The 21,995-nt window shown below is 46.5% G+C and overlaps 2 long non-coding RNA genes and 1 other non-coding gene across 3 annotated transcripts; 2 read left to right on the top strand and 1 right to left on the bottom strand.

The window, feature by feature from the left end:
- Positions 1 to 1,947: 1,947 nt before the first annotated feature.
- TRNAK-CUU (transfer RNA lysine (anticodon CUU)) lies at positions 1,948 to 2,020 on the bottom strand. The gene has a single exon. It is a non-coding gene; the product is annotated as a tRNA-Lys (tRNA).
- A 10,560-nt stretch (positions 2,021 to 12,580) lies between these two features.
- On the top strand, positions 12,581 to 16,522 carry LOC119104437 (uncharacterized). The gene is made up of 4 exons (XR_005094924.1): positions 12,581 to 13,009; positions 13,461 to 13,657; positions 14,996 to 15,127; positions 15,756 to 16,522. It is a non-coding gene; the product is annotated as an uncharacterized LOC119104437 (long non-coding RNA).
- A 1,942-nt stretch (positions 16,523 to 18,464) lies between these two features.
- On the top strand, positions 18,465 to 21,438 carry LOC119104436 (uncharacterized). Its single transcript, XR_005094923.1, has 3 exons — positions 18,465 to 18,564; positions 19,844 to 19,975; positions 20,708 to 21,438. It is a non-coding gene; the product is annotated as an uncharacterized LOC119104436 (long non-coding RNA).
- The last annotated feature ends 557 nt before the right edge of the window (positions 21,439 to 21,995 follow it).

Below are 21,995 nucleotides of genomic sequence, written 5' to 3'. Positions count from 1 at the left end.
ACACGAAAGAGAATGTCCAAAGAGAATGCGCAGGCGTTAACCACTACTGACAAGAGAGAACACGTTCATTGCCGGGTACCGCGAAATGGACGTTTTTAGGCATTGCTGTGGAGCTGACAACTCATTGCCACTAATCCACTAACTAGCCATTAATCTAACCTACTAGGCGTCGGCTCACAGTAACCTCTCTGAAGCGCTTATCCTTCCGAAGGTGTACATATGTCAACGTCTCACATCAAATATGGAGTTTTTAAGCTTTTCTTGCTTCAGTCGCGACAGGGCGTAGAAATGCACAACAAATTTTGGTGTATTTTCCACATAGCTGGACCAAATGAGCTCATTTTTCAATAGATACACCTCACATTGTTCTCTTGCTGACAGCGAGTTTGAAGATAAGGGCAGTTAGTCACACCACCACAGCTTGTATCAGTACCTAAAAACCTTATTCGATCGCAGCACTTGTGCATCGGAGCTGCGCAACTGTGTCCGATCTCATTAAATACCGCTATAATTATTTTGGTCTGCCAGAATAAGACCTGGGCATAATAAACGCCTAAGGTATAGCCCACCCGAAGCCAAGGGTTCAAATCTGGCCGGTTGCCAGATTATTCCGGTTGCCAGGTTTTTCAGGTTCACAGATCCTTTAGGTTGTCAGATTCTTCAGATTTTTCAGTTAAGACTTGAGACCTACCAGCGATGCCGCTCCGTGATGATTGGTAGTTGTGTTGTTTAATGAGCGTGTTCCTTTTGAAGTGTGGTTGGAGTGGACATGTTTTTTTCAGCGTTTCTTTATCATACAACACAAAAAGCCAGAAGTGTAATTTCGCGAAATGAGTTGGGGGTCGGGGGCTGAACAGCAAAAAGTGATTTGACCTCCCCCCCAATGTGCTGACAAGCGGGTTTGTCCCCGGATTTGGCCCACTGTCTTCTCAAAGTTGGGGGCTGAGTTTCACGTTGGGAGTAGTAATCCACGTCGGGGGAGGAAACTGGTGCCCCCTTCCCCGCCCCCTCTTCATCCCAACTGAATAGGGAACTACACCGCTGTCATAGCTTTAATGATGAATTTATTCAGATATGGTAGGTTGCTTTCTTTGCACCCCTCCCCACACCGTTAACAATTTTCCAGATGCCATCTGTGACCAGGACCCGTGAATATGTATTTCAGTATCTATGACACGTATAGCTGTGAATACCGAAAAAGATTAACAGACTGGTAGCTGAATGCGAGTCCAAGACGAAGAAGCTCATTTGCCTTCGGCGAATCAAGCGAACAGGCTCAGTTCCTCTCCAATAGCCCTTGCCGCATGAACCAATTAGATCCTGTCTTGTCCTGGCCTTCTTCTACGTCACCACACATCTCCGGTTCGAGCCAATCCGCGCAAATCTAAGTCACGCCCTCCCTCGCGGCTGCTGTCTCCGAACCCACCCATGTCACGTGATGCCGGCTCCCGGCTGCAGTGACGTCAACTTGATCTCCGTGTGTTTGACCAATCACAGAACGGCAATGTCTTGCGGTAACGGCTGTTGTTGTTAGATGGCGGTACGCGGCGCCACTGTCGTGATTTTTCTGAGTGTTAAATTTCCCACTGCATTCGGATTTAGCAAGTGATCAGTACTCTAGCTTAGCCGCGACGCTCACTGGCTACGCTCACAAAAAGACAACATTAATAATGAATGAACATAAGCATCCCCTTTACCACTCGATGAACATCCCGCTCGCAACGGGATGCATTCTTCGTAAAAGCTCCCTATGCCACGAAAACCGGAGGTGGGAACGTTTCATTCGAATGGTGAACAGGGATATGCCAAACGGCCCGTGGTGATAAAGCTTGCATTTTTCAGCATGATAACAAAATCAATGTCCTACAAACACGCACGTTGTGAAATGTGACAATGCTTCATGCCTTCCAATACCCTCCCAACCAAACACAACAAAGTCGAAAACTTCGCCCAACGTGGGGCTCGAACCCACGACCCTGGGATTAAGAGTCCCATGCTCTACCGACTGAGCTAGCCGGGCAACGGGCACCGGCGTTCCAAATGTTAAAGTGCTACGTAATGCATTAACATGCTGGGCATGGTGTACTCTTATATAGCGATGTTCAATCTTTTTTCTAGATGTGTCTGAAGCATTTCATGATATGCGTTCGATATTGTTTCATGGAATCTCGTTCCGAAAGCACAAGATTTATACTTTGCAAGTTAAGGCTGACTTGAGTATTGAAAGGTTTGCGACCTTTACAGGTTCAGGTATAAGTTTGTGGCCTCACAGCTATTCCCAGTTCAGTAAAAGCGTACTTGTTGGTTAAGCTATCAACTCTTGCTCACTGCAATCGACTTGCTAAGTCATGTTCCCCGTGCAAGACGAAATGAAACGCTGGCTTCGTGATTCACTGCCCGGCACCGCTGCCCGCCATTGGTCGCTGGGAGTTGTGGCGTGCTCCTGTAATCCGGCGACTCGGAGGCATGGATTTGTGGATCTCTTGAGGACGGGAGTCCTGCCCTGCGGCGCTCTGTGTCGATCGGGTGTCCGCACTAAGCCTGGCATCAATATGGGGCCCCCGGAGAAGTCCGGGGTCGCCAGGTTGTCTAAGGAGGTGCGTACTGGGCCAGGCGGGCGACCGAGCAGCCAAAAGTACCCGTGTCGGGCAGTAGTGGGATCGCGCCTGAGAACAGGCGTCGTTGGGCAGCCCGTCCAAATACAGGGAGACCAAATTCTTTTCAGTTGCTTTTTACAAGTGCATTGGGTGGTAGAAGATTCTCTTCATAATCATTTTAATCGGTGTGGTAATGAAAGACTTCATGAATTCTGATATGATCTATCTTCCGGATGGTCTGCACGCATTTTAGCTCGCCGTTTTCATGGTTCTGAGTCATGAACCGTGGCCGAACTGGACGAACGTCAATAACTGTATGTTCACAACGGATGACGGGTGTAGCATAATATTGAACAATGGCTGTTCATAGATTTGAGAAAGCACCTTTTCTGTCGCAGACAAAATTCGGAACCGGCTTACTTGTCGCCTGGGGCCAAATCTGTCGGAAACCACTACAGTATAATTCTAAATGCGATAAACCACAAATTCAATACAACTTCAATGCAGTGCAGCATAAGTATCAAACATTTTGGTTTCGGGAGTTCATTGGTACTTAAGATCATTTGCTGGACATCAAACACTGAATGATGACTCAGACTTAAGTGATAGAATTATCAGATAAATACATACTTAACATAAACAGCCCAGAGGCGTGCAGTTCCCTGTTCATTTAGTAAGAGGGGAATGTGCCTCCTATCCATGGACGCATATCCCTATTTTACTTACTATTTTGGGTATTACTTTTCATTGATCATATTTGTTAGGGTTCAGCGCCCAAACGAGATTTCGAGAACCCACACCCCTGCTCCCAACTGCGAAAAGAAACTGCGTCGAACCTATGGAGAAAACTGTTTTAGGTGCATTTCGGAGGAAGGCTCAGACATTTTTTCCTGCCCCGATCACTCCATTCCTGAACCCTACGTATTTTTTGAAAACTGCATCTCTGTAGTCCTACATTTACGGATAGCGTAGTTCTGCAAGCACCTGACAATAATGTCACTTGGTTTTGTGACATCATCGTACGATCAGATGAAAGCGTAGGGCTATCTTCACCATCTTCGCATAATCATTACCGAGCACATCCTCTAACATGATCCCAATCATTTAAAGCGGAATCTTTGCAATATGGATATCAACAGACGCCAGCAACATTTTTCAACACCTCTAGCACCTTCATTTATCTTCACATGCAATATGACGACAATAGAAAGGGTTTTATATCACGCCTGTTCACCGATCAGTACGCTGACTCAGAGGTGCAACGGGGAATGTGAGAGGCCTACACCAGTGATGCTCAGCCTCTTACCTCAAAGCTGCTGTTCTCCTCAGCAGCAGAAAGCTCTCAGGTATCCACAATTAACAATCCTACTGGATCACAGGGCTTATCAACGCTATTACGTTAAAAATCTGACGACTAGCTACGTTCTTTTAGCCAGTCAGCTTCTCACGACATGAACACAACCAACAGCAGTTCACAGCCATGCACTGAATTCAATGCGCTAGCGCGTGGTAAGCGTTCAAGCCTATCTGTCTTAAATGGCACGACACTTTAAAACGCTGCGTAGCGAACTGATCACATTCGTCGCTAGATGCTGTTGCCAGCCACGATCCTTACGAGTAGTAACAAGCCTAAGTATTCGGTATTTCATGCTGTTTTGTATGTGAAGTGAGTCTTGACTGTACATCTGTGAAAAGACTGATCTGAGGGGCATTGGAAAAGTACTGTGTAACCGCTGATCTGGGACGTCAACACTGATATGGTATAGTTTGTAGTATATTTCTGACACCTGCTCAAACTCTTCTTATTAAAGCTACTATGTGTACATGCGTTCTACACATGCTCACGCTGCACGTGTTAACGAGTTTTGAGTTTTGTCTGCTTAGAATAGTAAGTCGAAATATTGTCTATCTGTTGAAATTGCTTTGCACTTTCGCAATTTCGCAATTTTGTCGCCAATTGGTCGCAAAAAGTGTCAGGTTCTGTCACCTATCACATCCGGTAAACCAGAAGCCTTTTCACGCCTGGCTGTTCAGCACGTTAGAAATTCAATCGCAAAAGTCAACCAAGCCGTCTCTAATCACTACAGCTCAGAGTCTAAAAACATGGTGTAACAGCGCTGTGCCCGCACAGTCCCACTTCTGCCTGGAAGCAGGGTTGTCGTATTCTAGTCCTCCTCTCCAGGTAGGTACATGTCGGGTAGCAATGTTCATTTGGGCGCCGGAATATTTGTCCTAGAGTACTGCAGAACATGTTAATAATCGTTACATATCACAGAAAGCGTTGCTTTTCTGGGAGTTATCTCAAGACCACGATTACCGTGCTGCGGAAGGAAAGGAGTAGTTGATGACCAAAAAATGGGAAAATGGATATAATTTTTATCAAAATGGGGCGAACTAAATACTGATTATCATGAGAATAGTGAAAAAGTCTCATGACATCATAACAGCGGAACAACAGAAAAACCTTAGCAAATTTCATGCCCCACTTTGTCACTTTTTCAACGTAGCAATATCTATCAAACTGGTAATATTCTAAGCGACGTGTTTTTCGCCCCAGGAAATCTTTTTGAGCCTAAATTTCAGCTCCGAACAATGTTCACCGACGACACTAGAACCCCATTGGAGTTTGGAATTACACTACATTTGAAAGTTGAATCCACCGTCACTAGAGTGTTCAGGAGTGCCAGTTGTAGAAAACTCACACTGAAAGATTTGCATGATGGCAAAAATGTCGCTGAAATGCGGAATAACATCGCTGTGGTTGTTTGTCGACGCAGACGAGACCTAAGCAGACGTGTTTCATCAAGGCAAAATGTATCTCCCAGTCTGCTTGTGATCACCACTAATGTAAGCTTCATCCTATACGTTGTTTACATCGTGTACGTTAGTTAGTCCCATATGACCGTTCATCATTGATATATATATATATATATATATATATATATATATATATATATATATATATATATATATATATATGCATACCGCAGCTGTGGCGTTATTAAATAACTTTCACAGCCAAACCTTTTTTCGCTGAGGATGACGACCATACGAAAAACACGCGATTTGAAATTTGGCAACTTTGTGACATGTTCTTGTATTACAAACTGAAAACGGCATAACCCTGAGGCAAAACGTATGTCCCATGCTTTGGCGCGATTGCAAGATATCGTCGGACTTCTGCTGCTTGTACTTTTCTTGACCATGACATCAAACCTTAGCGTTTCGCTCAAGAAGCAGCTCTACTGAGAAACGCAAGTTTTAGGAGGTTAGATTGCTAGGCTGACGGTTCTTGCTCTCTTTTCATTCCCACAAATCGGCATCCTTTTGTGGAACATCCATGACAACTGCAACATCTGCCATGCATATTATGGTGGAGCTTCCATTATCAGTAAATGCACGTGCGACCGCCTGTAACAGGTACACCAGGTCACGTGATCCACTGCCCGGCATCGCTGCCCGCCGTCGCTCGCTGGGAGTTGTGGCGTGCTCCTGTAATCCGGCGACTCGGAGGCGTGGATTTGTGGATCTCCTGAGGACGGGAGTCCTGCCCTGCGGCGCTCTGTGTCGATCGGGTGTCCGCACTAAGCCTGGCATCAATATGGGGCCCCCGGAGAAGTCCGGGGTCGCCAGGTTGTCTAAGGAGGTGCGTACTGGGCCAGGCGGGCGACCGAGCAGCCAAAAGTACCCGTGTCGGGCAGTAGTGGGATCGCGCCCTGAGAACAGGCGTCGTTGGGCAGCCCGTCCAATACAGGGAGACCAAATTCTTTACAGGTGTCTCTTCCAGGTAGGTTGAATGACGGGATATATCCTCTACAATCGGATGAATCGATGTGGTATTTGAAAGCTTCATCAGTCTGATATAATCTATTTTCCGAGTGGTGTGCACACGTTTTGGCCTGCAGGTTCCATAGTTGTGAGTCATGAACCGTGGCCCAACGCGCCATGTTGGAGGGGACAGGACAACCGCCGATAGCTGCTGTATACAAGTAACGGGTGGCGAGTGTGGCATCATATTGAAACGACCGCTGTTCAGCTCTTTAGAAATTAAATCGCCAAAGTCGACCAAATTGTCCATTATATCTACTCCCTGGAATCTAAAAACATCGTGTAACAAAGTTTTGTCCGCACTCTCTCCTTCTACTCGGAAGCATGGTTACCGTTTCCCAGTCCTCCTTCCCAGGCAAATATTGTGCCCACAATGTTGGTTTGGGCACCGAAATAGTTGTCTTAAAGTACCGCAAAACATGCAGGAATCTTTTAATGTAGAAAGCTTTGTTTCTCTGGGAGCCATTTCAAAACAATAATTACCGTAATATTGAAGAAGAGGTTTATTTAATGACGAAAAGGACAGAAATGAATGTCATTGATCATTGAAATGAAGTGAATTTACGCTGATTATCATGAGAATAATGAAAAAGTATCATGACATAACAGCGGAAAAACAGAACAACTGAGACAACTCTTACGTTCCCACTTTGTCAGTTTTTTTTTTAACCTGAAACAGGTCGCAACCTAGCAATATTCTAAACGGCGCATTTTCCATCCTAGACAATCCTTTTGAACAAAAATCTCCGCTCTGAACAATGTTCATCTACACACAACAAACCCATTGAAATTTGGAATTACATTACATTTAAGGTTTGGATCCACCGTCACGAGAGCATCCAGGAATGCAAGCTATGAAAACTTAGACTGAAATGTTTACGTGATGACAAAAATTTCGCTAAGATGAAAATTGCCAGCGCTATGATTATTTGTCAACGCAGACCAGAGCTAAGCAAATGTGTTTCATCAAGGCAGCATGCACATGCCCCATTCCACTTGTGGTCACCACTAATGTGATCTTCATCCTATGTGTTGTTCGCCTGGTGTACGTTAGTTCCTTTCATAGATTATTCATCATTGACATGCATTGCTGTTATGACGTTGGTAAAAATCTTTTCGAATCAAATCTGATTTTGGCTGAGATTGACCAGCGTGTGAAAAGCGTGATTAAGAAGTTATCCTTTTTGTGACATGTTTTTGTATTTTAAGCTAGAAATGATATAATCTTGAAACAAAACGGATTTCCCGTGCTCTGGCCATATTGCAATATATCACGAAACTTTTGCTGCTTGCTCTTTTCATAATCATGACCTCGAGCATCCCCGTTGCGCTCAATGGAGTGGCGGCAAATCCGCTGATAAGCACAAGTTTTTAGGTTAGATTGTTAGGCCGCCTGTCCTTCCCTTCTTTTGATTTCCACAAATCGCCATCCTTTCGTAGAAGTTCCATGACAAGTGCAACACCGCCATGTAAATCACGGTGAGGCTTCCATTATCAGGAAGGGTATCTGCGACGGCGTGTAACAGGTACGCCAGGTTACTTGATCCACTGCCCGGCACCGCTGCCCGCCATTGGTCGCTGGGAGTTGTGGCGTGCTCCTGTAATCCGGCGACTCGGAGGCATGGATTTGTGGATCTCTTGAGGACGGGAGTCCTGCCCTGCGGCGCTCTGTGTCGATCGGGTGTCCGCACTAAGCCTGGCATCAATATGGGGCCCCCGGAGAAGTCCGGGGTCGCCAGGTTGTCTAAGGAGGTGCGTACTGGGCCAGGCGGGCGACCGAGCAGCCAAAAGTACCCGTGTCGGGCAGTAGTGGGATCGCGCCTGAGAACAGGCGTCGTTGGGCAGCCCGTCCAATACAGGGAGACCAAATTCTTTTTCAGGTGTGTCTGGTGTAGAATGTGGTCGGGAGATCACCCAGGTCGAGAAGTTTCAGGGGTGTTAATAGTCATTAAAAATGAATTTGATACCATTTCATCTCCCGTTGTGGATATTGCAAACTTGCCTCCTTTTTGTAATGTATTGTATCATTATAGTACCATTTCCCATACATACACCAATTTCCACGCAAGGCAGCGAATCTAACTCGTCTTATGGCATTTTGTTACATGGAGCTTTCAAGAACTATTTGGTCATGGCCTGGCTGATTTAATCGCTTCAAAATGCCCAAGTGGGTGTTGCGTCGGATTTTTACGTTACCTATTTGATAATATATAATAATTTGATAATAATATCATTTGATGATATATAAAGTAATACGCTACCTATTTGAAACGGATGACCGGCTGCTTTGGGAACCGAGGTTGCGAAAATTACTTGGTGTTGGCAGCGCTATGGGTTCAGATGTTTTAAAAAAAAGTTGTTCGGTAGTCGTTTCAAAAATAAATTCAAGTTCTCATTACTTGCAATTTTTGCCATTCACAACCAACTCTGTTCACACTATTCTTATCGATTATGAAGCAAGATAAGTTTGTTTGTAAAAAAATGTTCAAATTTTAGAAAAGCTTGAGTATTGGACCAGCTGCAAACGGGTGGGCTGCGTGGTCGGCATACCTGATTAAGAAGAAGTAGTGGGTGGGTATGCGGAAAGTAGCGCACTCCGGGAAGGAACACAGTGAGCACGTACTCCCCCCCGCCCCTTCGTCAGGTCCCGAGAGTCCTCAGGGCCTCACGGGACAGACGATTAAAACCCGATTTTTAAGGGCGCCGGAGGAGCGGTCGGAGGTCGTATTTAGGTCTCCCGTCCCGCTGAGCCGGCCACTCAAGACCTTGTTAGATGGGCCCGGTGCGCCGATCGGACCCTGATTCGATGAGGATTTCTATGTCGATCAGGCACCGGCAGTGCTAACAGTGCTCACCGACAGTGCAGGCACCGACAGTGCTCCGCGTCGGTCCGGGCCTGGGGCCCATTTCCCAAGCACGTTCTTTTAGGCAGAGAGGTCGCATTCGTTTGGTTGATGGTGCCCTCCGCAACTTGCAGAACAAGTCCACTTCACTTCATCGTGACGATGCCGGAGAGCTGCTCGGTAGAGACGCCGCCCAGTGCCGCCAGACGCGGGCACTGGAAGATGAAGCCATCGGGTGTTACCGCCCGCCGCGGACCGGAAGTGTGCCAAGTGTGTGAAGTGTGGGTAGCTCGCCATCCATGGCACAGAATCACTCTTGATACCGCTGTCGCTAAGTCCCGGCACGGCCCGGCCGGCGGTGCGCGAGGTTCACACTCAACCAGACAGCACACGTATTTCGGGGGTGGGTTGAGTGATCTTCGCTGTTCATCCCCTTCCCCATGACTCATTTTGCGAAACTATATCCCCGGGAGCCAGTGACGTCATTGGTCAACACGAGAAGTTCACCGACAGGTACCGAGAGTGGAGGATTTTGTATGGTGGATGTGTCATTGTACATAACCACGCACATTATAACTAGTCCTGTCCACACTTAGTTGGATGGTGATCGTTTCATCCTCTCTGCCATTTCAGCCCGCCCCATGAAAACCACCCCAGAGCAAGCCAGCGCACCGATCACGCTGCAACAACGGATGATTTACGTTTCCAGAACAGTGACGTAGGCCTAGCTCATTGTTGCCAGGACACATGAGTTCATTGTGTATTCGCTTGTAAACCGTGCTGCCTGATGAAACCTGTTTGTTGAGGTGACCCGATGCCAGCGTGTAAACTGGCGGTTAGCGAGGTAGCTTGTGCCAGGTTCTGCAGAGGGTCCAATGGAAGGCGTCAATGTGCATGACCGTGCACGGTGCATGAACACCACGGGTACCGAATAGCGGGCTTCCACCAAGGAAGCGTCTTAGTTGCATTCCGGCCAAGATGACGACACAGAAGCGGTCGCGCGCGTGATCACTTTGGAGCACATTAAATGCACGCCTTTTCCAGCAATTTACAGAATTACGGACTCCCGGATACATTACATTTGGTGAGATCTCATGACAGGAACAGGAGAATTTGGTTGAATTGAACGCACCATTTCGCTTTTGTGAAACAACTAAGTTTCGGGAGTCGTGCAACAAATGGAAGCATTCTTTTGACAGGCGACCCACCGAGACATTCTTACTTCTCTCGATGCTAGTGGGGTTAGGTAAGCCGAATCCTAAGTTCTAGTCTTGTATGCGTACAGCATGTTTTCCTCCTTATTGTCATGTTTGTTATTCCTGTGACTCCGTGAATGTCAAACATCATATTTGAGAGCCACTGACCGCCAGCTTGAGGAGATCGTTTCACTTTGTTGTGGTGTGCTTTGCTAAGATAGACAGATGGCGGGACGCAAGGAGATATCCACAACTATATCTTTATAAAGCCCCAAAAGCTGCGGTATCTGGCATGGAAACCGACTAGTTCATGGTTTGTTTTGTTCGCCACATGCTTCACATACGACGTCATAACTGATGACGTCACACAGAGACGAGAAGGGCTCGGATTGGCGGCTGGGACGTCATGCAGCAGTCCTTACGATCTCAGGTTAACACCTAACACCGCGCTAGACCACGGTACAACAATGTCCAACCAGCCTCATAGTGGAGAGACAGTGCTTTCACAACGCCAGAGGACAGCCAAGTACACCGGTTAATCATGGGGAATAACAGCTGTCGGAGACAGGGCTCAGACGGTGAGGGTCGCCGGTTTGCTAAATCCGGATCAACTGCTAAATCCTAAAATGTATTGTAGCAAACAGTTCGGGATGGTCGCTCTGTCGGTGCACGGTGGGCTCAAGCGGCGAGGGTCAACGAACGTCACTGGTCCTGTGACGTCTTCCGTGGGATGATGTAACGGGTCGATTCTGACCTGTTGAGAAAAGAAAGAAAAAAAAGGCAGGGAGAGAGGGAGAGAGGGGGAGAGAGAGAAAGAGAGAGAGGGAGAGAGAGAGAGAGAGAGAGAGAGAGAGAGAGAGAGAGAGAGAGAGAGAGAGAGAGAGAGAGAGAGAGACAGAGAGAGACAGAGGAGAGACAGAGAGGAGAGAGAGCGAGAGAGAGAGAGAGAGAGAGGATAGAGAGAGAGAGAGAGGAGAGAGAGAGAGAGAGAGAGAGAGAGAGAGAGAGAGAGAGAGAGAGAGAGAGAGAGAGAGAGAGATGAGAGGATGAGAGAGAGAGAGATGAGACGAGGAGAGGAGAGAGGAGTGAGGAGAGGACGAGAGAGAGAGAGAGAGAGGGGGGGGGGGGAGGGGGAGGGCGCTGCGGGAGGCTGAGGGCATGCATGCGGGGCTGAACCGGTATCAATGACTCTCTGGCTCCTGTACCGTCCTGCCCGCATGCCGCGTTACCCCGAGGCCCAACGCATGTTTTGTTGGTGTAGGACAGCCGGCCAGTTCGAGGGTCATTGACAGGACAAAAACCTGACAACCTATGAGGTCGTGAGTGGTTTGATAAATACAACACAGGCCTTCAGCTCTTGATTTCTCGGCATTATGACTCTGTAGGTCTTGCGGCGAGTCACCAAACCCCGTACACAATTGAGTACCGGTTACACGACATCAAAGAGCAAATGTTCGTTGCACTGCAGTTTTTACGCCGATGGAGTGCTTGTCAATGAAGCCAATGCTTGTTCTACAACGTGATTTAACTAATATGTCTTTGTATACTGAAGATCGATAACTCAGCATGAAAACCCTGAACTCATCACAGGAGGTTTTGCTAGCAGGCACTAGCTTCCGCCTAAGATGCTAGGTGCTCCATTTGATAGAAATACGATATGTTTCTTTAGGGTAGTATCTTAAGATGCATTTAAGATATTATTCCGCCGTTTCGGCGTAAGATACTGAGCCGGTCCATTTAACATAACGTACCTGAAATTAAGATTTGTCCCCGGATTTCGGCTACTTTTATTTGCTTTCCTGTTGTCAAAGTAAGGAATGTTTTTTCACAGCCGGTCAATCCTAAAATTATTTTGTAGATGAGAAATGGCTTCCAGTTTTAACCCGATAGAAACCTACGTCTTCGTGAAAACTCAGAATTTTGTGTACTTCATACAATTAAAAAATAGTAAACCATCCGGCTTTCATCAGAGAAATTAATTGCCGTTTTTCCTTAATCAATGGTGGCCCGAGAAGCCAACGCACGATTTTTGACAAAAGCACGGGGACTGCAAAGTTCGTGTACACTGCCAAGATGTTCCTACCTAAAAAACGAAAACCCTCAATACGCAGCAGATTTTGAGATGCGACTACCGTGAAAAAGATCAGCCTAAAATTGAACACTTTTCGGCCTATATTGCCGCTCACATGCTCGGCTGGGCACTTTTCTATGTATCAATATCAATAACGTCATCAGTGTATTGGAAACCATCCACAAGGCTGCTATTACGGTTTTCTGATCATGGTCATGTTTCAAATTGCATACTAAAATGTGCACGATAAAAAGGCGCACTCTAAAAGCATACCGTAACATTATGCGAACAAAAGTCAGAGTTCAAAGAGATCTATTTATGCACTTTGGGTCGGATCAGATCAGTAGTCAGTGGTCAGAATCACATCACGTACGGGGGTCTTAAACGCGCTTAGTGTTCTGTCTGGCATGACGGGTAAATGGCAGGCGGTTCCAAGCAGCTGCGACCCGATGCGAAAACGCCCTTTGTGCGACGGTTAGTGAGCGTCCGCGTAGGTGCAGGCTCCGTCTGTCCGAGGCGCAAGTTTTAAGTAAATCTTTTGGCAAATAACGTTATCCTGCGTTATAACGTGAAACGAGCGTTTTTTCGACCCCAAGGCTGATGCCGACGCCAAGAAAACCAAACGCTAAAAGTGATTTCAATTCCGTGAACGATAAACGCTTTTGCCTGTTTTGCCTTCAGATCATGTTTGCATGGGTTTGCACGTTGCACACGTTATGTTGTGCGAAAGGCATGCTTCGCTTATGTGAAATGCACTCTTCCTTCTTCTGCTTGATGCTCTGCCTGTGCTCCTTCTACTACTTTGTGCTCTCGTTTATAAAAAGCCTCAAGGTTTTCATTTAACCTCTGTGTGTACGTACCTCAGCCTAAAGCGAGTTTTTTTTTGTCGTGCGCGGCTGTCCTCGACACAGGTGCTCTCTTCCAGGCTTTCCCAACGGACATGCATCACCCCTATGCCGGCCCGTGACGTCACTGGTGTAAACAATATTTAAGGATCAGTGGAGGCAGAGCCCGTCACATTGCCGCAGCGGCCACCGTCTGGCAGTTCGAACATGAATACCGCTGTGGTGCCCCTGGTGGTTTTGGTGGCCTTCCTGGCCACATCGGCGCTTGCTGCATGGCGTGAGTATTCTATAGAACAGCCGCTCTTGTTTTTGAAAGGAGGAATGGGACTTAATAAAAGCCCTCGCCCAAAAACCGAAGCACGTGTTTGCCTTTCCGCCCGATTTTTTAGACCACGTGACCCTTTTTTCATGTTTTATACCCAGCATGCCCCTGATATTTCCATGAGGCTTTCGTGCCGTGCCGTGCCTTGGAGATTATGCTTGAAATCTTTGGCGCCCTCCCGATGTTTTACAAACAACAAAATTTTGACATTACATCAGCTTCAGAGTGACCGTTTCGGCAGCATAGACTTTGGTGATGTGGGGCGCTGGTATACATGTCATGGACAGAGCCAATTTCTCTTTTAAGTGCCAGTTTCTACAACTCCAGGGCAACAGCGGCCATACGGAAAAGAAGGCTTGTTTTGTTAAGGACGGCTAAGTGTGCTTTATGGTGGATGGGGTTTATTAACTGTCTCATCTTCACGAGACTTCCGAAGGTGGTCTGTGCAGACATCGGTACTGAATTGCGTCTGACAGGTTTTTTTGTGGAAAGCCGCCTCAGTCCCGACCGTATCAGCTTCCGTGTCGGGCCCGCTGAACCTGCGTCATATTTGACTTGAACGCATTGCGTATTGGATTTTCCATCCCATGCTTGCCAGTACCGAGACGGTGGTGTTACTGCAGGATGCACACTATATGCAGCACCGGCAGACATCCTGTTTCTAATCGAGAAAAGCAATGATTTAGAATTTTGCATGTCATCGCATTTTGGCCGCTGTTAGCCGCTAACACCAATGCTGTTGACATCGGTTTGCTGATGTAGTGCATTTTTGTTGTACATTTCGTAGCAACTTGGTACCTCGTTACTGATCATTTACTTATCAACCTTAGTTGGTGCACCATTACTTTTAATCAAATCACGGTGTCATTGATCTCAGTTAATACTATGTATAGTGCTAGTAGTATCAAATCATGATACTAAACCTGTGTTACTATTAAGCTGCTAATACTCATTATTAACCGAAGTGATTAGTCGTTGTTGATCATTCCGCGTCGGCTCAGCTCGAGACGAGCCTCTGAGTTCACACGGCGCCTGGTCGTTCTGCCATTTGCTATATATGTTCGTCACTTACACATTTCTTGTTTAAATACTCTGCACACACACTCTGCAGGCAGCCAAAGGCACATTTATACTTTCATGTCTTGACTACTTCTATATCGCCTGGATTTTACACGTGCGTTCAAGCGTGAGGCTGTGAGCGCCTCGAAATGAAATCTCCACCTCCGCAGCGTCACCTATAACGCAGATACCACGTCCGCAGCGACACCTATAACGCAGTTATCACGTTCGCAGCGCCATCTGACCCGACCAATCCTGCCGAGTGCGTCGCCGCGGGAGGCGAGTGCGCTGCCAGCAACGACTGCCCCGACTGGCAGCAGCCATTCAAGGGCATCTGCGGCGCAGGCCGCGAGTGCTGCTTCAAAGGTAACTTGCAATTAGTTAACTGTACTAACTAACTTCATGCAACTTTATAACGAACAGAAACTGACCAATAGCATGCGAATAGGATATGTTGTACAACACAACATATGGTGACTAACATATCGTAACTAACATCTTGTAACTGATCATAATCTACTGATAGCGGATTCAATCTCATTTAACACGGGTGATGTTTGTAATTTTAGTGGCATATCAGTAATTTGGGTCCTGTCCTTGTGTGGAAATGCTGCGAAAAATGTCACGCTCACCTAACTTGCAAGAACCTATAGGCAGTGGCCAATGGTAATTCAAGTGCAATTCTTGCGACATCAGTCTGACAAGCGTTTGCTGTTGTGGTGCTTGTTCTACTAAAACTGAGCCGTAACTGATATCACCTTACAAATAAGGCAGAATAGGTTCTGAAAGAACCGCAATCATCTTGTATTGTAAGTCAAAACCAAAGCGCCGTTTGCCGCTGAGATGTTGTGTTCTGGTCAAGTGTCGTCATCATCACTTCAGAGCGAGCGACAGCCTTCAGCAGCATAACGCCACGCCCGCACTGACCACAAATCCCCGCTCCCATGGTTAGCTCCGTGGCGTTCAAAATCTCACCTCATCGTTTCTTCTTCAGACTTAAGTAACCACAGGCTACGGTGTGATTTGTTCGGCGGCGAATGTACTTTGGCGGGTAAGTGCGGCAACGGACCTCAGCACAAGAACGCCTACTGCCCGAAGAAGAGCCAGGTCTGCTGTGTCTGGGTTTTCTGAAGAGACTAGAGCGACACACAGCGTGGCCTGCGCGGGATCTGGAGAGCAGCTGGCGATGATCTGGGGTATTTTGGAGAAGATCTGAAATCTGGAGTTGTGCCGGACGAAATCTGAAGAGAATTTGATGGTGATCTTAACTCTGGTAGTTGTCTGCAAGTGGACTGGAAATTATTTGGGGGTGATCGTATTAGCTGCGAACTTCTAGTGCCAGCTGAAGCTTGGTCCTGAAATTATATTCAAATCGTGCAGATATGATCGTGGCTTGAGATAAAGGCATCCTGGAGATGTTTCAAATATGATCTGAGCCATTTTATTTAGCGAAAATCCCCTGTGAAAAAACTATACCTTAAGCCGATGTTGCTATACATCCAGCGTGACGATCGCTGTAATGTTGTGTTGTTATGTTTTGGTCTGGCCTGGCCTCCCGTCGCATGGGGGCGCAGTTGTCTGTTGTGTGCACTTTCTAAAGGGCATTGCTGTAGTGAAGAAAGTAGACCACTCTTGGTTTTTAGTCTGCTGTTATGATCTGTGACAATCTTCATCGGTGCCGAACGCGAACGAAGCTGTGCTTGCAGGCACCGGAGTGGTTCCTGTGGACTTTTTGATACATTTGCACGAACGCAAAATATACTTGGCACGGAATCGCGTGTGTTTTGTGCGCAGCGATGAAAACACATATAACCGATTGCAAACATGTAGGAACCATTTATTGCGAATGTGTGCATGCCACTCTGCGATACATGAGCGCGCTGTTGCTAAACACACCGGATTTTTTGGGAGTTGGAGACAGCTTTCACAACGCACCGTAAATATCCCGGCGGTGCGTCTTTCCCATGCAAATAGTGGGCCTGTCGGTAATGCCCGGCTGCATTGGGTGGCCGAGTTGTACCCAGGGTCAAACGACCTCAGGCACTTCCAGCAACAGTACAGCAATGGCGTGTTCGATTACCACCCTCACCCCCTGCTGTGTTATCCCGACGTGGCATCAGGTGAAGCCGGCAAAAGCCGGTGAATGATCATGACTGAAGGGCATTTGTAGAAGTCGCCATCGTATACTTACCCTCTAACGGCGAAGGCACATAACGTTTTAACGCAGATATCTTTTACGTAACGTTGGGTCGTCGTGTGAAAGAGCAGACGGGAGATGAATACTTCGTGTTTTTGCGTCTTGCTGACGCCAGCTCAACGAATGGAGGGGCAATGGAGAGCTTGGCAATCTCAGAAACGGCAAACATCTTTAATTTGACTGATGCAATCGGATCAATGATTTCAAGTATCAAATCAACCATAATGTGTTGGAACAAGAAGTCCAGAATGTGATCACGAACATGTGGCAAAGCCAGTTGGGCAATGCTGAAGCCATTGGGGTAACACGAGTATTGCATAAACATCATCAGCATTCCAATCACACAGTCTCAATGTCTAGCAACCAATGCACGCTGCTCTGCTAAGGACCCTCCAAAATGCAGGAGGCTTAGCCCAAATATTTCGATGGATCGTATGTAGTATACGGATAAAAAACTTTAGTGTCAATTAATTTTAACCTTCTCATATAAAAAGGTCAGCTGTTTTCAGAATAATCTCAGAATAATTTTCAGGATCTCCTTTTAGGAAAAAAACCTTCAATAAACAGCAGATTATGAACTGTAACTACTGTGAAAAAGATGTGTAGCTAAAATGCCTCACATGTTTGCTGATAATGCCGCTTACTTGTGCGGCACCTCACTCTTTTTCAATATCAATAACCAGATGCTGGAAACCATCAACAAGGTGACCATCACGGTTTCAGATAGTGGTTATCTTTCATATTACATACAAAAAAATGCAGCATAACAAGGCACGCCCTAAAAGAATGCCACACAACTATACGAGCAGTGGTCAAGGAGTGCAGAAGAGATCTATCTACGCTTCATTGGTCGGATCAGCTCAGTTGTCAATGGTCAAAATCACATCACGTATGACGGTCTTGCACGCGCTCATCGTTGCGGCGTGACAGACGCACAATGGCAGGCGGTTCCCATCAGGTGCGGCCCGATGCGAAAACATCCTTTGTGTGGCGGTCAGTGGGTGTCTGCGTCGGCCCAAGGTCCTTCCGTACGAGGCGCACGCTAAAAGCAGGAATATTGGTGGGCAACGTTATTCTAGCACTATATCTCTCCTAAGGCTCGTGCTATATGTCACGCAAGCCCATCCCTAATAGGGATTTCAGTTCCATGAATAATTCACATTTTCGCCTTTCGCGCCTCCGGATGATGTCTACATAGGCTTAAGCGTTGCATGCGTGGTGTTGTGCGAAACGCACGCTTCGCCTATGCGAAATAGGCTCTTCCTGTTCCTGCTTTGTGCTCAGCCCTAGAGTTTTTCATCAACGTTAAGATTATTTAACCTCTGTGTGTACATAACGCGACCCAAAACGAGTTTATTTGTTGTTTTTCGTCGCGCGTGGCTGTCCTCACCACGGGTGCGCTGTTCCGGGCTTTTCCAACTGGCATGCGTCACTCCTATGCCGACCGGTGACGTCACTGGTGGAAACACTATTTCAAGGTTAGTGGAGGCAGAGCCCGTCGCATTGCCGTAGCGGCCGCCGTCTGGCAGTTCGAACATGAATACGGCTGCGGTGCCCCTGGTGGCTTTGGTGGCCTTCCTGGCCACACCGGCGCTTGCTGGATGGCGTGAGTATTTTTAAGGGCTGTTGCTCTTGTTTTTGAAAGGAGGAGTGAATGCCCAATAGTTACTTTTAACCGAAAACCGAAGCACGTGTTTGCCTTTCTGTCCGGTTTTTTTAGACCACTTGGCCTCATTTTCATGTTTTATACCCAGCATGCTCCTGACATTTCCATGGGGCTTTCGTGCCGTGCCGTGCCGTGGAGATTATGCTTAAAATCTTCTGCCCCCTCCTGACCTTGTACAAACATCACAATTTGAGCTTTCCATCAGCTGAGAGCGACCGTCTCGGCAGAATACATTTTTGGATACGAGACACTGGTACGAATGTCACGGACAAAGTCAATTTCTCTTTTAAGCGTCAGTTTCTGCAAGTTCACGGTAGCAGTGGCCAGATGGAAAAAGGGTTGTTTTGTTAAGGGCGGCTAAGTGTTCTATATTATGGATGGGGTTAGTTAATTTTCTCCTCTTGGTAGGAGTGCGAAGGTGGTCTGTGCAAAAATCGTTTATTGCGTCTGACAGGTTTTTTGTAGAAAGCCGCCTCAGTCCGACCGCATCAGCTTCCGTGTCGGACCACCTGAAGCTGAGTCATATTTGACTTGAGCGCATTACGTATGGGATTTTCGATCCCCATGCTTGCTAGTACCGAGACGGTGGTCTTACTGCAGATGCACACTATATGCAGCACCGGCAGACATCCTGTTTGTAATCGAAAAAAGCAATGATTTATAATTTTGCGTTTCATCGCATTTTGGCTGCTCTTGGCCGAGAAAACCAATGCTGCTGCATTAATCTTTTGATGAAATGCACATTTGCTGCACATTTTCGGGCAACTGGTTATATCATTATGATCATTTACCTATTAGCCCTAGTTGATGAGCCATTACTTTTAATCAAATCACGGTGTGATCAGTCTTAATTGATGATATTTAAGTATGATGTTAGCAGTACTCAATTTTCGGACTAAGCTCATGTCATAATCAAACTGGTAATGATTATGAGTTATGAAATGACTAACTGTTATTGATCATTCCTTCTCGGCTGAGCTGGACGTGAGCCTCTAAGTTCACACGGCGCCGGTCATTCTGCCATTCGTTATATATGTTCGCCACTTACACATTTCTTGTTTAAATACCCCACAGGCCTAAACGAAACATCCCACTTTCATGTCTTGAGTTTTATATCGCCTTTATTCTGCACGTGAGTTCAAGGTTACAGTCGCGAGGGCACCAAAACAAAATCTCCGCCACCGCAGCGTCACCTATAACACAGTCATCACGTTTGCAGCGCCATCTGATCCAACCAATCCTATCGAATGCGTCGCCGCGGGAGGCGAGTGTACTGCCAGCAACGGCTGTCCCGACTGGCAGCAGCCATTCAAGGGCATCTGCGGCGCAGGCCGCGAGTGCTGCTTCAAAGGTAACTTGCAATTAACTAACTTCACCATATAAAGTTATGCAACTTAGTAACGATAAGGAACTAATCCAAAAGCATGCAAAATGTTCAACTTGTACAACGCATCTAGTCGCTATCACATTGTGCCTAACATTTTGCAACTGCCTGCGATCTACTGGCGGTAGATTCAATATCACATAACAGCGGGATGTCTCTGTGTGGCATATCAGTAACTTATGCTTTGTCCTTGTGTGAAAATGTAGCGAAAAATGTCACGCTCAGCCTAGCTTGCGAGAACCAACATGAGTATGTCATTTATCAAACTTACCTCAGTGCTATCGAGCTATGCACTTGTTGTTAGCATGAAACATCATGTTTTATATGACCTGTATTTGCCTTTTTATTCAGCTATGTGCAGTGGCCAATGGAAATTCAAGTACAATTCTTGTATCATCCGTCTGGCATGCGTTTGCTGATGTAGTGCTTGTTCTACTTAAAGCGAGCCGCAACCAATATCACCTTGCAAATAAGATAGAATATATTCTGAGCGAACAGCCACCATCTTGTGTTGTAAGTCAACGCCAAAGCGTCATTTGCCGCTGACATGTTGTGATCTGGTTAATGGTCATCACCATCACTTCAGAGCGGGAGACAGCCTTTACCAGCATAACGCCACGCCCGCACTGACCACAAATCTCCTCATCCCATAGTCAGCTCCATGGCGTTCAAAATCTGACGTCATTGTTTCTTCTTCAGACTATCAAAACCACAAGTTAAAGTGTGGTCAATTCGGGGGCGATTGTACTCGGCCGCGCAGTTGTGGCAATGCACCTCAGCACAAGAACGCCTTCTGCCCGAAGAAAGGCCAGGTCTGCTGCATCTGGCTCTTCTGAAGAGGCCGGAGCGAGGCACAGCGTGACCTGCGCGGGATCTGGAGAGAAGCTGGCGATGATCTGGGGTATTTTGAGAATATCTGAATCCTGAAGTTGTGCCGGACGTTATCTGAAGGGAATTTAATGGTGATGAGAGCGTTGGTGATTGTCTGCAAGTAGACTGGACATAATTTGGGGCGATGGTATTGTGTGCCAACTTCGGATACCAACTGGAAAGAAAGTGAGCTGGAACTTATTTGAAGTGTTATAGATATGATCATGGGGTGTTGGGAAGGCATTCTGGAGATGTTTCAAATAAGATCTGAGCCAATTTATGCTTGGCGAAACCTACCCGGACGAATAGAAATTGCACCCTAAATGGACATCGTTATATAGCCAGTGATATAACCGCTGTAATATCGGAGTTTTATGCTTTGGCCGAGCTTAGGCACGTACCACATGGTGTCGCAGTTATTCGGAAGTGTGCACTTTCTAAAGGGCGCTGCTATAACGAAAAATGTATAATACGCCTGGTTTTTAACCTGGTATTATGACCTATGACTATCTTTATTGGTGTCGAACGCGAGCAAAGTTGTGCTTGCATGCATTGGAGTGGTTCCTTTGAGCTTTTCTGTGCACTTGCACTAACATGAGATATTCTTTGCGTCGAATCGCGTGTTTTTTTGTTGTTGTACAGAGAGACGAGAACACCCTGAACCAATTGCAAACACCTGAAAGCCGACTGTCGGTATGCCAATCCGCCGTAACCCTCTTATGAGCGCGCCGTTAGCAGACACGCTGGATTTATTGGGAGTTGGAGAAAGCTTCGGCAACGAACCGTTAATAATGCGGCGGGGCATCGTTAAGCTGAAGAGTTTGACCTTTAAGTTGACCTGACACCTTACGTGTCAGGTCAACCTGAATGCTCTGGAACAAGAAATCGGATCACAAATATGCGGCAAGGCAGCTTGGGCGTTCACTAGTGCTCAGCTTAACCCGATCCCAACATATATATATATATATATATATATATATATATATGTATATATATATATATATATATATATATATATGTGTGTGTGTGTATATATACATATATAAATATTTATGGATGCCATTAAAGAGAACGTCATTCTGTTCATCGTTACATGCGGTGTTCAGTAGGCTGATAA

This window comes from Pollicipes pollicipes, unplaced genomic scaffold (assembly GCF_011947565.3).
Source record: "Pollicipes pollicipes isolate AB1234 unplaced genomic scaffold, Ppol_2.1 Scaffold_6052;HRSCAF=7182_pilon_pilon_pilon, whole genome shotgun sequence".
Lineage (NCBI taxonomy): Eukaryota > Metazoa > Arthropoda > Thecostraca > Pollicipedomorpha > Pollicipedidae > Pollicipes > Pollicipes pollicipes.
Note: the sequence above shows the minus strand (reverse complement) of the source record. Positions and strands in the feature narration are given on the sequence as shown.